We start from the raw sequence: 16,258 nt of genomic DNA on the forward strand, positions 1-16,258 counted from the left end.
ACCCAGGCGCCCCAATAAATGAAAAATCTTTAAAAAAATAACTATGATCCCCAGTTTGCAAAGAGCCAAGGTGGAGTGGGATTGTTGAGAACAGATGAGTGGTGTCTCCTTAAAGTGGTAGCCGAGGTGATAATAATGTTGAGATTCCCATTGAGAACAGAGACCACATCCTTTATATATTCTCACTACAGACCCTAACAGTGCCTGACATGTAAGAGGCATGTGGTAAGTATTTGAAGTATTGGCTACAGCTGAACGCAGTTGCTCACCTGAAAACCTAGTCTCAGTTGGTTAAGTGCCCAGCTCTTGATTTTGGCCTAGGTCATGACCTCAGGATTGTGAGATCTAGCCCCACGTCAGGTTCCATGCTTGAGATTCTCTCTCTCCCTCTGCCCCTCTCCTGCTCTCTCTCTCTCTCAAATAAATAAAATGTTTTTAAAAATTAAATTGAGAAAAGCAGGGGGGCATCTGGGTGGCTGTTGGTTAAGTGGCCGACTCGAGTTCGGCTCAGGTCAGGATCTTGGGGTTGTGGGGTCAGGCTCTGCACTCAGTGTGGAGTCTGCTTGAGATTCTTCCTCTCCCTCCCCCTCTGCCCCTCCCCATTCTCGCACTCTCTCTCTTTCTCCTTTCTCTCTAAAAGAAATAATAAATAATAAAAATAAACAAATAATAAAATAAATAATAAAATAAAATCTTAAAAAAAGAAAGAAAGAAAATCTAGTCTCCAAGAGCAGCCTATGGAGCTGGGCTGCACCTGATCAGGGCTGCCAGTGAGGGTAGTGTAGAGGTACTAGGGGAAGTGATTCTGGTTTGATGGCAAAAGGCAAGCTAGGCTGTTAATCCCCAGATCTTGATTCCAAGAATAACAAATCAAAAAATCCTAGTTCCCTCTGTTCATATTGCTAACAATTCCTCTGTCATCGTCATTTAGTTTCATGAGTCAATAGATTCTTCTTTTTGCCTAGGGTAGTCATGTCAGGGTTTAGTCACCTACAGAAAATGCCATCTACTATAATCCTTTCTCAAGGGATTAACATAACAGATATGAAGAAATAATTAAAAACAGTGCCGAGTGGTATTGGGGAGCATGTAAAAAGGCCAACCCTAAAAGTCTAATGAAGTCGTTGGGCACAGTGGATAGTGCTGATGTAGGCAAGCAAACTTTGAGGCTCAGTGACTTCTTGACACAGGGAAAAGTGTTTGAATATTCTCTCATCAGATCTGTGCACATGACTGTCACAAGTTCAGGAAGGCAAGAAGAGTCTAAATCCAAGAGTGTCAATGAAGGCAAGGAGAACCAAAGGCTACAGCTGTTGGGCTGGTATTGGGTTTCCTTTTGTGTGTAAGCAGGCAGTTTTGTGTCTGCAGCTGAGAAAAAGAGTGCCTCACAGATGCTGGAAAACCCAATTACAGAGGAGGGGGCACTCCTGACACACCAGCCTAGTAAGACCACAGCAGCCCTGGGCCGCTGGACCAACTATAAAATGTGTTTGGTCTGGTTCACTGATTGATTGGCTCCATCCCAAAAGAGCAATTAAAAGGTAGCTCCCAGATCCCAGCCAGCTTGTACTACTGTGAAAACATTTTAGGCCAAACCTATGACTAGAAAGAATAGCTTAAAGTAAACTATTTTAAAACTAAAAACATTATTGGGTCGCCTGGGTCGATCAATGCACCATTAAAATGGGAACTAGATGGGGCACCTGGGTGGCTCAGTCGATTAAGCAGCTGCCTTCAGCTCAGGTCATGATCCTAGAGTCCCGGGACTGAGCCCCACGTCAGGCTCCCTGCTCAGAGGGGAGTCTGCTTCTCCCTCTCCCTCTGCTCCTCCTCCCGCTCATGCTCCCTCCCTCCCTCTCAAATAAATAAAATCTTTAAAACTAAAAACATTATTTTTGACAGATGTTCTCTAAATGAAATGATTTATATCCAATTACTGCAGGCAGCCCAACTGAAATATCTTCATTACTTAAATGTACATTAAAAGTACTTTTATTGCAAAAAATTCTCATAAACACAGAAGTAGAGAGGTTAGCATAATTAACTTCCATGTATCCATGACTGATTTAAATAATTATCACGTTTTACCATATTTGTTTTATCTGTCTCTTTTATGTTTTTTAAGTAATTTATTTTTTAAAGATTTTATTTTTAAGCAATCTCTACATCCAGCGTGGAGCTCCAACTCACAATCCCTAGATCAAGAGTCGCATGCTCCACTGACTGAGCCAGCCAGGCGCTCCTCATCTGTCCATTTTATTTTCTTATTATTAAAGTATTTTAAGGGGGCACCTGGGTAGCTCAGTCAGGTAAGTGTCTGACTTCAGCTCAGGTCATGACCTCTCGGGGACCTGGTATGGAGCCCCTCTGGCCCTCCCCTGCTCGTGCTCTCTCTCTCAAATAAATAAATGATATCTTAAAAACAAAAACAAAAAAAGACTTCTGGTATTTTAAGGCAAATTCAGACATCATTTCACCCTCACATATTTCAGTATACATTTTTTAAGAAAGGACATGTTTTTACACTACCACCACGCTATTATCACATTGTAGCAAATAGTGTTGGTGCATTTGCCCACATCACTTTGGCCCTTACCATTTCAGTGTATGTTTTTGGCCTGAGGGCTTTCTCTGGCCACTGAAGAGCCCACTCTGCCTCCCTCTCCCATGGGCACAGCTGAACCAATGCCTGACGGGAGCTGGTATACAAGGAACCCAGGTCCCTTGGTCTGGGGGTGGGGATTAGCTCCAAGGAATAGTCCACACTATTTCCCCAAGCACACCAGTGAGATTAAGTTCCACGGGCCCACAGTGGTTAAGTTGCTTAATAGTGCAGCTTTTATTGGCTCCTATTCCTTCCTCATCTCACTTCCTCTTCCTCTTCCAGTGTTCCCTGCGATCCTTTCTCAAATATACTACTTGTATTTGAATCTTTATCTCTGGGTCTGGGAGAACCCAAACTGAGAAACTCACCCAACCAGACTTACAATAATTCTTTGGTATCATCTAATACCCAGATCTTATTGACATTTTCCTGATTATATCAAAATTATCTTTTTATAATTGGTTTGTTAAAATCAGATTTTTAAACTAATTGCATTTGGTTGTTTCTTACGCCTCTTTAATCTAGAGCAGTCTCTTCTTCCTCACCTCTTTTTGATAACATTGACTTGATTGCAGAAACCAGATCAGTTGTCCTATTGAAGTTACCACATTCTGGATTTGTCTATTTGCTTCTTGTTCCTTTATCTCCTCTATTTCCTATAATGAAAGTTAGCTTTTAGAAACTTGCAGATTCAGGGGCGCCTGAGTGTCTGACTCTTGGTTTCGGCTCAGGTCATGATCTCAGGTTCCACACTGAGTGGGGAGTCTGCTTGAGATCCTCTCCCTCCCTCTGCCCCTCCCCTCGCACTCTCTTTCTCTCAAATAAATAAATAAATACATCTTAAAAAAAAAAAGAAACTTGAAGATTCTTTTGGGGGGAGCAAGAATACTTCACAGGCAGTGTTGTCAGCCTCATATCAATCCCTTTAGGAGACACATACTGCCTGGCTGTCCTGCTTTAAGTGATACTAAGATTGATAAGTGGGTTCAGCTGGTTCATCTCAGAGGGTTTAACAGGAAGCTGTGCTGCTTAAAAAACCATGTTCCATGTGGCATTACTAACACTGTTCTATGACTTCAGAGGACAGCTGCTAAGTTCACAGGGAATGTTTTGTAGTGTAAAATAATTTTAAACAGGCTTTAAACTGTTAACTGCTTCATGTCTTAGAACATACTCCAAGCTATTTTCTAAGGAAAATCCTTTCTTAAAAAATGTATACTGAAATATGTGAGGGTGAAATGATGTCTGAATTTGCCTTAAAATACTATAAGTCTTTTTTTGTTTTTGTTTTTAAGATTTCATTTATTTATTTGAGAGAGAGAGCACGAGCAGGGGAGGGCCAGACGGGCTCCATACATACAGCTTGAATCATAACTTAATGCACCATTAAAATGGGAACTAGATGGGGCGCCTGGGTGGCTCAGTTGGTTAAGCGACTGCCTTCGGCTCAGGTCATGATCCTGGAGTCCCGGGATCGAGTCCTGCATCGGGCTTCCTGCTCAGCAGGGAGTCTGATTTTCCCTCTGACCCTCCCCTCTCTCATGCTCTCTCTCTCATTCTCTTTCTCAAGTAAATAAATAAAATCTTTAAAAAAAAATTAAAAAATGGGAACTAGACCCACCCCTCATGAAGTCTCATTAACCCACTTACTCAACAAATACCAAATATTGCAATGTGCCAGACAATGGAATAGGTACCAAGGATACAAGAGTAAGCTAATCAGTCTTTGTGCTCAAAGAACTTAGTCTTTTTTTTTTTTTTTTAAGATTTTATTATTTATTTGACAGAGAGGACACAGCGAGAGAGGGAACACAAGCAGGGGGAGTGGGAGAGGGAGAAGCAGGCTTCCCGCGGAGCAGGGAGCTCTATGTGGGGCTCGATGCGGGGCTCAATCCCGGGACCCTGGGATCATGACCTGAGCTGAAAGCAGACGCTTAATGACTGAGCCACCCAGGCGCCCCAGAACTTACAGTCTTGTAGGGATCTTACTAGTGATACAATGGTAAGCACATAGTAGTGGTACCTAATTTGGAGGGAGGATGTCATTAGGAAACTCTTCTTAGAGGAAGTGATATCTAAATTGAAACCTACATGGTTATTTCTTAAAGAATAAGCGCCAGGAAAAGCAAAGCTTTCCTTTTCTTGAAACGAATATGTTTTTTCTTAAGGAAACATGAATCACGTTGTTAACTCTTTTTGCTTTGACCCCTAATAATTTCAATTTTGCAGCTTAACTCTAATTATGTAGGACCTGATAGTTTGCATATCTTTATTCCAAATGTTTCCTGGTCTTGATTTTCTTTCTATTCTTCTCGTGATTTTTAAATGTTTATTTGTTATTTTTCTGTTCCAAATTATACATGTTTTTGAAGCTACTTCAAATCGCAGTCTCTTTTGCTTATATTTAAAAACAGGAACAAAAAAAATCCCATATTGAGCTGGACCACAGATGACTCTAACTTCATCACAAATGGTCTTAAGGAGCTACCTAGGGAGGGGTCCATATGGCATTGTTCTGCATTCCCGTCATAACTTAAAGGGAAACTTTCACAATGTCCAGAGCCCTTGATGTCCTGCAAACGAAGGAGGAGGATGTCCTCACATTCCCTGCAGCAGGAACCCACTTAGGGGGCACCAACCTTGACTTCCAAATGGAACAGTACATCTACAAAAGGGAAAGTGATGGTATCTGCATCATAAATCTGAAGAGAACCTGGGAGAAGCTCCTGCTGGCAGCTCATGCCATGGCTGCCGCTAAAAACCTGGCTGATGTCGGTATCATCATCCAGGAATACTGGCCAGGAGCTGTGCTGAAGTTTGCTGCTGCTACCGGAGCCACTCCTACTGCTGGCCACTTCACTCCTGGAACCTTCACTACCCAGATCCAGGCAGCCTTCCGGGAGCCGAGACTGCTGGTGGTTACTGAGCCCAGGGCTGACCGCTAGCCTCTTACAGAGGCATCTTATGTTAACCTGCCTATCATTGCTCTGGGTAACACAGACTCTCCTCTGCACTACGTGGACATCGCCATCCCTTGCAACAACAAGGGAGCTCACTCAGTGGGCCTGGGAAGTTCCGTGCATGGGTGGCACCATTTCCCGTGAGCACCCACGGGAGATCATGCCTGATCTCTACTTCTACAGAGATCCTGAAGAGATTGAAAAGGAAGGGCAGGTCGCTGCTGAGAACTCTGTGACCGAGGAGGACTTTCAGGGTGAAAGGACTGTTCCAGTTCCTGAGTTCACTGCTATTCAACCTGAAGTCACAGACTGGTCTGACGGCGTGCAGGTGCCCTCTGTGCCTATTCAGCAGTTCCCCACTGAGGACTGGAGCGTCCGGCCGGGGCCACGGAAGACTGGTCTGCAGCTCCCACTGCTCAGGCCATGGAATGGGTGGGAACAACCATGAGCGGTCTTCCTCTTCCACAAAGGCAAACAAAATAGAAAGAAGGTTGATGGGAAATAAAGTTTCTAAAAAAAAAAAAAATGGTCTTAAGGAGGGTATAACTTTCATCTCTGCTACCACCCATTAGTCCCTGAGGGAGAGTGGAGGGGAAAGTGAAGTGGAGTCAGAGAGATGCTTAAATCCCAGATCTGACAACACTGATATCAATCTTAGTTTGAAATCCTATGGAAAAAATTTTCAGGGACTCCAGGATCTTTTCCTGAATTACTACCAATACCTTTTTTTCGTATGCTTAGCTTGAACTTAAAAATAATCATTATATTAATTAAGATATCTTTGGCTGCAAACCAACAGAGAATTGACCCACAGTTTGTATTATTTCCTGAGGCTGCCATAACAAATTACCACAAACTGGATGGCTTAAAACAACAGAAATTAATTTTCTCACAGTTCTGGAGGTCAAAAGCCCAAAATCAATGTGTGAGCAGAGTCATTCTCCCTCCAGAAGCTCTAGAGGAGAATCCTTCCTTACCTCTTCCAGCTTCTGGTGGCTCCAGGCATTCCTTGGATTGTCACTGCATAATTCCAATTTCTGACTCTGGGTTCACATTGCCTTCTCCAGTGCTTCTGTTTTCTCCTCTGTGTGTGTGTGGTTTTTCTTAAAGATTTATTTATTTACTGGGGCCCTTGGGTGGCTCAGTCAGTCAACCGTCTGATTTTGGTTCAGGTCATGATTTTGGGGTCCTATGACAGAGCCTCGAATCTCGGGCTCCGTTTTCAGTTAAGAGTCTGCTTGTTCTTTCCCTTTTCCTGTGCCCCTCCCCCCATCGTGCACATGCATGCCTGCTCTCTCGCACTCGCTTTCTCTCAAATAAATAAAAATCTCTTTTAAAAAAGATTTATTGGGGCGCCTGGGTGGCTCAGTTGTTAAGCGTCTGCCTTCGGCTCAGGTCATGATCCCAGGGTCCTGGGATTGAGCCCCGCGTCAGGCTTCCTGCTCGGCGGGAGGCCTGCTTCTCCCTCTCCCACTCCCCCTGCTGTGTTCCCTCTCTCGCTGTCTCTCTCTGTGAAATAAATAAATAAAATCTTTAAAAAATAAAAATAAAAAAAATTTATTTACTTTAGAGAGAGAGCAAGCATGTGAGCAGGGGGAGAGGCAGAGGGAGAGGGAGAGAAGCAGACCTCCCCCCCCGCCCCCGAGCACCGAGCCTGATGCAGGGCTTGATCCCACAAACCTGAGATCATGACCTGAGCTGAAACCAAGAGTCAAACACTTAACCGACTGAGCCACCCAGGCACCCCACCTCTGTATGTCTTTCATGAGGACACTTGTCATTGGATTAAGGACCCACCCAGATAATCCGGGATGATCTTATCTCAAAATCCTTAATTTAATTACATCTGCAAAGCCCTTTTCTCCAAATAAGGTCACATTCATAGGTTCTGGGGGTTAGGACATAGACATATCTTTTTGGGGTCACCATTCAACCACGCAGTGGACTAAACAATGAAGCTATTTCAATTATCTGTTATTATCTGCTTGTGGTCAGTACTAATTTAGTCTGGTGTCCTACACCATCTGTTCTTGGTGCAAAAACCTTTACTGTGAGAGTTACTAGAGATATGGAGATGATGATGACATGATTACTGTCCCCTAGACACTCTCACAGAAAAATATGTAAGCAAACAAATTATAATAAGGAATGACAGATACAAAAATATAAATATATACCACAGGCACAGACTATGTGGAGGAAGCGGCTACTGACCGTGCATTAAAGATATCAGGGAAGGCTCTAGATGTGGGCTGAAATGTAAGCTGGGTCTTGCAGTTTGAATGTTTGCCAGGAAAAGAAAAAAAAAAAAAAGGCATTTCAGAGCAAAGAAGAAGCATGTGCAAAGACAAGCATGGCAGCGAGTCTCTAAAGACAGCTCCCAACAATTCATCCTCTTCCTGTATGCTTATACAGGTCTCCCCTGCTATCCGAAAGTAGAGCGGTCCCATGAAAACTTTTGTAAACTGAAATGGCATGAGGCAAAGAAGAAATTACTATTAATTTAGATGAAAAAAATTTTTGAGCATTCCCAGACTGAAAAAATAACCTCTCTTAGGCTTTTCTGACACCTTGGGACACATCTTGCTAACAGATGAACAAAATAAATCACGATAAAGCAGAGATGCTCACAGACTCAGTTCAAAGCCATGGCAGCTTGATGCTGAGAGGCTAACTCCCCGGGAAGGAGTTAGCGATGCTACTCTGCTGCTCAGCGTGCACTGCCTCTATACGGGCTCTCTGCCAAACAAACCCTGAATGTTACTTTCCCTTTTCACCTTTTTTTTGTAAAAGCAAAAAGCCCCTTCAGATTTCTTTTGGTTAGTGAAAATAGGTACTAATGTAAGTCTTTTTAAAAAGAAATTTTATTTGAGAGAGAGTGAGAATGAGAGAGATCACAGAGGCAGAGGGAGAAGCAGACTCACTCCTGAGCAGGGAGCCCGATGCGGGGCTCAATCCCAGGACCCTGGGATCATGACCTGAGCCGAAGGCAGACGCTTAACTGACTGAGCCACCCAGGTGCCCCAATGTAGGTCTTTCTTAAGTGAGTGGTGTAACTTGAACTTTTGAAAAAGTGAGAGATACCTGTATCTTCTCCCTTTGAATCTAGATTGGCCCTGAAATTGCTCTGAGCAATAGAATGTGGTGGAAGTAATGTTCTGGGACTTCTGAGCCCAGGGCTTGAGAGGACTGGCAGTTTCTATTTTCCTCCCTTGGGAACAGCCTTGAGACACTCCTTCTTAGAATCCTCTAAGAAGTTCAAGTCACATGGAGAATCAAGGAATTGCAAATGACCCCTCCAGATGAGATCCCACCTGACATGCCAACTACCAGCCATGTGCGTGAGTTATCTTGGACATTTCATTCCAGATGAGCTCTCAGATGACCGCAGCCTCAAACAGCATGTGAAGCAGAACCACTCAGCTGAGTCCAGCCAATTCACAGAACTGTGATTAATAATATGATTGTCGTTTTAAGCTGCTGAGTTTTAAGTGATTTCTTATGCAGTAACAGGGCTCCTGCATGAGTGAAGGTCAGCAGATGAGTGGAGGCTCTGAGGGAGTTCTCATAATTCCTCATCACTGGGCAATATGGTCTGACTTTCCTTTTTGCTCTTCTAGTTCTTCCAATAATTTATTACTTAATTCCTTGTATTATATCACTCCTTGCTTGAAATACCTTGAGTGCCCTCTGTTTTTCTAGTTAATTATGTGCTATAACATTGTGTTATCTTGTATTCCTAGGACCAGAGAATGTGCTATACCCGGGGCAGGTATGGGGGGGCTTCTGATAATTTCAACCCTTTTGGTATTGAAATACCATATTCCTGACAGTTTTTCTTTTCTTTTTTTTTTTTTTTTTAAGATTTATTTAGGGTCGCCTGGGTGGCTCAGTCGGTTAAACATCTGCCTTTGGCTCAGGGGTCCTGGGATCGAGCCCTGTGTTGGGCTCTCTGCTCAGTGGGGAGTCTGCTTCTCCCTCTCCCTCTGCCGCTCCCCCTGCTTGTGCTCTCTATCAAATAAATAAATAAAATCTTAAACATTTATTTATTTCTTTGAGAGAGAGCAGGGGGAGGGGCAGAGGGAGAGGGAGAGAATCTCAAGCAGACTTCCTGCTGAGCCCCGACTGGGGGCTAGATCTCATGACCCCATTTTCATGACCTGAGCTGAAATCAGGAGTCTGACGCTTAACTGACTGAACCACCCAGGGGCCCCTTCCTGACAGTTTTTCTTAAATAAAAGGACCTTTCTTCTTAAACATAGTACATGAAATGTAATTTTTCTTCTTTTCCGTTATCATCACCATCAAATATTTACTGAGTGACTGTATATTGTATTATAGCTCTAGGAGCAAATGTTGTGGAACATCAGGTGAAAGGAGGGCTGACCACAAGCAGATATTTATAAGTTCAACTGCAAAAAACTTCACTATTATCAGTTGCTAGGGATACTGAAATAATGATATGGTCCCTGTTCTCTAGCAGCTCCCACTGTAATACAAATAATTTATAAAGGGGCGCCTGGGTGGCTCAGTCGTTAAGCGTCTGCCTTCGGCTCAGGTCATGATCCCAGGGTCCTGGGATCGAGCCCCGCATTGGGCTCCCTGCTCAGCGGGAAGCCTGCTTCTCCCTCTCCCACTCCCCCTACTTGTGTTCCCTCTCTCGCTGTGTCTCTCTCTGTGAAATAAATAAAATCTTTAAAAAAAATAAATAATTTGTAAACAAATAAATTATAGTATGGTATTATGGATTTGAAAATAGAAATATGTATCACAGGTGCAGATATGCAGAGAGAGAGTATCTAGGCATTGAGGCATTTGGGAAAACTTTACATAGGAGCTAAAATTTAAGCTGGATCTTACTGAATGGTTAGACATTTGCCAGGTGAAGAAAAGGTCAATCCAGATTAGGGAAGAAGCACATGCCAAGGTAGTAAAGTATAAAAGAGATGGCATTATTCAGCCCATATTCCAGCTTAATTGAGAAAGTGTAGAAAAGGTTGAATCATGTTACAAAACATACCTTATGTAATGCTTAGGAGTTTGGACTTAATACTATGATCACTGAGGAGCAGAGGAGTCTCATATTCATATTTGTGTCTTCAGAAATAACACTGTTAGCAATGTGAAGGAGAGATCAGAACAAGGAGGGACTGGCAGCAAGGCCAGTTAGGAGGCTACGGCAAGATTCAGCTGGGAACATCAAGAGGCTGTGAAGTAAGGGTTTATAGCTGCCCAACCTCCAAAACAGCCTGACTGGAATACTATGAAACAATTCTTACATTAAAGGTGGAGGCAGGGGGCGCCTGGGTGGCTCAGTCACTAAGCATCTGCCTTCGGCTCAGGTCATGATCCCAGGGTCCTGGGATGGAGCCCTGCAGCGGGCTCCCTGCTCAGTAGGGAGCCTGCTTCCTCTCCCACTCCCCCTGCTTGTGTTCCCTCTCTCGTTGTGTCTCTCTCTGTCAAATAAATAAATAAAATCTTTAAAAAAATAAGTAAATAAAGGTGGAGGCAGCACCTTCTCCAAGGCTTATTCTCATATATGTGTATATATATATATACATTTTTTTAAAGATCTTATTTATTTGTCAGAGAGGGAGAAAGAGAGAGAGCACAAGCAGGGGGAGCAGCAGAGGGAGAAGCAGGCTCCCTGCTGAGCAGGGCTCGATCCCAGGACCTGATGCAGGGCTCGATCCCAGGACCCCGGGATCATGACCTGAGCCGAAGGCAGACGCTCAACCGACTGAGCCACCCAGGCGTCCCTATCCTCATATATTAGAAGTTGTTGATTTATCAGTACCCTTAAGAACAAAATCCTTAATTTCAAAATTCTAAATAATGGCCAGTGTTACCAGATCTTATTTCCTATTTGTATAACAGTAAGCTTGTTATTGGGATATAAACAAATAGGGCCTCGCAATTAAATTTTTTAATTTGGCTTTGATTGACAGCTTACTCCAAAGAATTCTGAATTTCTACATTTGGATAAGAAGAAATTCTAGAAACCTGATTCCAGGTCACATTTTCCTATAATCTTTGAAGTATTTTGACCAGAAGAAAAGTTTTATATAAAACCTAGACAATAGGGGCGCCTGGGTGCCTCACTTGGCTAACATCTGACTCTTGATTTCACCTCAGGTCTTGATCTCAGGGTTGTGAGTTCAAGCCCTGCACTGGGCCCCACGTTGGGTGTGCAGCCTACTTAAAAAAAAAAAAAGAAAAAAAGCAAAAAAAAGCAAGCACCTGGGTGGCTCAGTAGGTTAAACTTCGGACTCTTGATTTCGGCTCAGGTCAAGACCTCAGGGTCATGAGATTGAGCCCCATGCCCCGAGAGTTAAGATTCTCTCCCTCTCCCTTTGCCCCTCCCCCTGCTCACACACTCTCTCTCTCTCTCTCTCTCTCTCTCTCTAAAAAAAAAAAAAAAAAGGCAAACAAAACAAAAAGAAACCTATATAGTAAGTCAACTTTCTGAAATAGCTTCTCTAACAATATTTCATATTCTGCATAACACTGAATCATTTGGACAACCGTATGCAGAAAAAGGGAGCCAAAAACATTACCAGACATTACCTCTGCTTCCTTACTATGTGCTCTGTAATTATCTTGCACACAATTTTGCTATCCTCAGGAAGGGTTATAATTTTTTAAATAACGTCAAATAAAGATATAAAGATTCATCCCAGTATTCCCAGAGTACTTTTGGAGGGAAAGCAGAAAGATCTAGTGGAAGAAACATAGTCCTTAGAACTACTTAGATTGGGGTTCAAATTCTGATGCCTCCACTTGCTACATATTATCATATTACTTAATTTCTTTTAAATTTAGTTCCCTTATTTATAAAATGTTTATACTAAAGACAGACCAAAATTTGGCTACTATTGAATGTATGATTCAACTGCATATGTAAACCTTAGGCTTATAGAACATACCCCATCCAGTGTAATACACCAAATAAATGTTTCTGAAATAAGTATCATTGTTGTCTCTTGTATCTTAACTATACTACTACACCCTACTACATGGATCCTGGAAGTTTATTAATGACATAAATATGATGTTAATGGTATCTTTTATAGGCACAATAAAGGAAACAACTTATGAAAAGCATCTTGCATAACCAAACAATTTTGAGTTTGCCACATTTTCCTTCAGTAGTCAGAGGATCTTAAGCTGCCTTAACAGCAAGCATAGTTTTTTCTTCCATCACCAGATGCATCCTTTCTAATACTATCACCTTCCCCCCACTCCCAATCTCCAGTAAAAAACCTCTCCATCACACTAAAATTTTTTTTCTGGAAAATCTCCTTCTGGTTCCACTACTGTATTTCACGTCAGTGACAAATAAGTACTATTCATAAGAAGTATACGTAGGAAACATACTAGATAATATGACATTGAAAGGAAATAGCCATGGACTATATTGTTTTCCACATCTACTACATTATGCCTAAGATATAAAGTTTCATAAATAAAGTAAAATACTATATGTATCTATTACTTTTGATGGTACACCTGTGTTACCAGTCTGCCACCCTGGACTATCAAGAACTAACTCTCAGAGGGGGCACCTGGGTGGCTCAGTCGTTAAGCATCTGCCTTCGGCTCAGGTCATGATCTCAGGGTCCTGGGATCGAGCCCCGCATCGGGCTCCCTGCTCCGCGGGAAGCCTGCTTCTCCCTCTCCCTCTCCCCCTGCTTGTGTTCCCTCTCTTGCTATGTCTCTGTCAAATAAATAAATAAAATCTTTAAAAGAAAAAAAAAGAACTAACTCTCAGAGGGGATGAGAAAATGAAGTAACACAGGTAAAGATCTAGTACAAAAGTGTCCCCTTCATTCATGTCATATTTATCATATATTATAAACTATCTTTGTATGTGCATTTGTACTATACTTCTTGTTTCAATTCTCAAAATACAGATCTGTACACTCAAAACAACATGCTTGTTAGGAACCAGATATTTGTACACCTATGTCCCTAGCAGCATTATTCACAATAGCCAAAAAGTGGAAGCTACCCATTCATCAATAGATGAATAAACAAATGTGGCATATATATACAATGGAATATTATTCAGCTGTAAAAAGGAATGAAGTTCTGATATATGTTACAACATGAACCTTCAAAGCATGATGCTAAGTGAAATAAGTCAGACACACAAGGGCAAATACCGTATGATTCCACTTATATGAGGTACCTAGAATCATTGAACTCATTAGAAACAGAAAGCAAAACAGTGGTTACCAGTGGCTGCAGGGAGAAAGAATGGGGAATTATTGTTTAACGGGTACAGTATTTTAGTGTGGGATAATAAAAACGTTCTGGAGAGAGTGATGGTTGTACAACAGTATCAGTGTACTTAATGTCACTGAACTGAACACTTAAAAATGATTAAAATGGTACGTTTTATATGTATATTTAACCACAATAAAAGCAATTAAGGGGCGCCTGGGTGGCTCAGTCGTTAAGCATCTGCCTTCGGCTCAGGTCATGATCTCAGGGTCCTGGAATCGAGCCCCACATCGGGCTCCCTGCTCGGCGGGAAGCCTGCTTCTCCCTCTCCCACTCCCCCTGCTTGTGTTCCCTCTCTCGCTGTGTCTCTCTCTGTCAAATAAATAAATAAAATCTTTAAAAAAATTAAAAATAAAAAAATAAAAGCAATTTTAAAAATACTTGTTAAAAGATATACACTGTAATGAGACAGTATACCTGATCTATCTTAAACTGGGTTTGGCTAGGATCTCTGGGTGAAAAGCAATGAGCAGGTAGATTTAAAAAAAAAATGTTTTTTTAAGATTTTATTTATTTGAGAGAAAGAGTGAGAGAGAGAGAGAGAGAGCTCATGAGCAGGGGAGAGGGAGAAGCAGGCTCCCCACTGAGCAGGGAGCCCGATACGGGACTCTATCCCAGGACCCTGAGATCATGACCTGAGCCAAAGGCAGACGCTTAACCAACTGAGCCACCCAGGAGCCCCAAGCAGGTAGTTTTTTAAGAACTGGACCAGCTTTCTAGGGGGTACAGAGATCTACAGATGTGAAGTCAGAGCCACCTTTAAGATTTTACTTTCCTCAAAATATATTTTAATCCTGGGCCTATTCTCTCCAAATCACCTTGCTTCTTGTTGTCTTTATCGATTTACACCATGTGTTGCTTCCAAACAGAGGTTCAATTTCAGTCTTTCCCCAGTACCCTATCCTAAAAGTAAAAACCCAGATGTTGTAAGGTTCTCAACAAGGGGTGATTTTGCACCCCCTCCCAAGACATCTAGGGATGTCTGGAGGCATTTTGGGGTTGTTACAAGTGGTGGGGGGGTTACTGGCACCCAGTATATACATAGAAGCCAGGGATGCTGCTAAACTCACAACACAACAGACAGCCTCTCATAACAAAGAATTAACTGACCCCAAATGCCAATAACGCTGAGGCTGAGAAATCCTAAGAAGTTCTAAGAAATTAAGAATTTCTAAGGTTCTAAGTTGCTTGATTTCTGGTAGAAATTGATTATAAGTTAAAAGTTGCCTTCTTTGCTTCCCTACCTTCTCTTTTCACTTATATCTTGTATAGGGAAAAAGCAAATTTAAATACATATGTAAGAGTATGGGACGCCTGGGTGGCTCAGATGGTTAAGCGTCTGCCTTCGGCTCAGGTCATGATCCCAGGGTCCTGGGATCGAGTCCCGCATCAGGCTCCCTGCTAGGCAGGGAGCCTGCTTCTCCCTCTGCCGCTGCCTCTCTCTATCTCTCTCTCTGACTCTCATGAATAAATAAATAAAACAAACAAAAAAAGAAATACATATGTAAGAGTAGATCTTTTATTTTGAGGAAATAGGAGAAGGATCAGTGGTGATGCTTGGGGGTAGGTGAAAGGATGCTATTTATGCAGTCATTCTCTTCACCCTGGCCAATCCTACACATAATATTCTATGCCGTGGGGCAAGGTAAAAAGTAGAGGGGGCCAAGGTGTTGGGGACAGAGGAGAAGAAAAGAAACAAACACAATCCAAGTGAAGCCCAGTGGAAGGCAGTGTCTATGCCATCTGGATTAGATAATGCTTCCGTGGCCATTTGGGTATGAGGAAATATCTGTATTTCCAAAAAAGGTTATAACAAAAACATTTTAATTCAATTAAAAATGTAAATCATATATTTTCCATAACTAAACATTCTATTTATAAACTCAACATACTATTTATGATTACCTAAAACTTGCATTTCTTCTGAGGAGCAACAATCTGAGTGCACAATACTACTCTGTCTGTAATAAGAACAAATACTTTTGCTTTTATTTTCATCTTGTGTGATATTAAGTAACAACAGACCTGCTGTAGCAAATATAACTCATTTGGTAAAATTTAGGTATTTTGAGAAATTCACTAACATTGTCAGGCCTCTAGACCTTTAGAGTAATTCATTATAACGGTACATATTAAAATAGTGCCATCTAATAAGCTTTTGGAAAATTGACATACATACTAAAACCAAATATGTGCACACCCCATGACCCAGCAATTCCACTCCCAGGTATATATTCAACAGAAGTGCATATATACAGTCACCAAAAGACATGTATAAGAATGTTCTCCACAGTGTTATTCATAATAGCCAGGAACTAGAAATTCCTCAAATACCCATCAATGGTAGAATGGAAAAATTTTGGATATAATAAAAATGGTTAAACTAATGAAATACTATTCAGCAATG

General features: G+C 41.9%; 1 pseudogene; it reads left to right on the forward strand.

The window, feature by feature from the left end:
- Nucleotides 1-5,098: 5,098 nt before the first annotated feature.
- Nucleotides 5,099-6,048, forward strand: LOC118535009 (small ribosomal subunit protein uS2 pseudogene; annotated as a pseudogene).
- Nucleotides 6,049-16,258: the final 10,210 nt, after the last annotated feature.

Source organism: Halichoerus grypus, chromosome 5 (genome assembly GCF_964656455.1).
Source record: "Halichoerus grypus chromosome 5, mHalGry1.hap1.1, whole genome shotgun sequence".
In the NCBI taxonomy this organism is placed as follows: domain Eukaryota; kingdom Metazoa; phylum Chordata; class Mammalia; order Carnivora; family Phocidae; genus Halichoerus; species Halichoerus grypus.